Raw genomic sequence first — 928 nt, 5'->3', positions numbered from 1 at the left:
TTCATCAGAGTAGGACAGTGATGAGAAATTATTTTGGGAATTCTTTTTCCTTTTATCCATTGTACACAGGTCTAATTTATGTACTTCAGTTACAATCTTGTCTCAGACTCTGTGTGTGTGTGTGTGTGTGTGTGTGTGTGTGTGTGTTTGTGTGTTTGGTCCTCTGCTCTAAAAGAAAGGTCCTTTAGGAGATCTCAGAGTTGGAGTTCGGGCTTAACTCCTTCACTCAGCTTAGGACCCAAGCTATGTATTTTAATGACAACCATGGCCTTAGTGATGGCTAAAGGTTGTCACTATTTTAAACCTCTAAGCAAGTACTTATTTGTTTATATATTCAGAAGATTTTAAAAATGTATTTGGTAAAGGGTCTCACTAGGCAGTTCAGACTCCTAGTGATAATCCTGTTTTCAGCCTTCCCAATGCTGGGACTAGAGGTGCGCGCCACCATGCCTGGTCTCAGTGGCTGGCTTAGTGCACCCAGGGATGGGGTTGATGTGCTTTGTGGTGCTGGGGATTGAACTAAACTCCATGAACTTGCCTGTGCAGATGCAATGTCCACAGAGCTATCTTGCTGGCTGTGAGAATTTTTAAAATATATTTTATTGTGCTTTCAGGGGAAATATTAGAATATTCTGTTTTAAAAATTGATATCAATCTAATATCTGATACCACAATCTTAACAGGAGACCTTAACACACCCTTATCCCAAAAAGATAGGTCAAGCAGACAAAACCATAGCAAAGAAATAACAGAACTGAACCAGAGTTTGAAACAAATGGACTTGGAGGATATATATAGAGTGTTCCACTCAAATACAGCTGAATTCACTTTTTTCTCAGCTGCACAAGGGTCATTTTCTTAAATAGACCACATACTGGTCCATAGGTCATGATTACGTATAGGCAAGAGAACAGAAATTATCCCATGC

The sequence above is a fragment of the Octodon degus genome, unplaced genomic scaffold (assembly GCF_000260255.1).
Source record: "Octodon degus isolate 3935 unplaced genomic scaffold, OctDeg1.0 scaffold00050, whole genome shotgun sequence".
Taxonomy (NCBI): Eukaryota; Metazoa; Chordata; class Mammalia; order Rodentia; family Octodontidae; genus Octodon; species Octodon degus.
The sequence above is the reverse complement of the archived record's forward strand: the minus strand, read 5'-3'. Positions refer to the sequence as shown.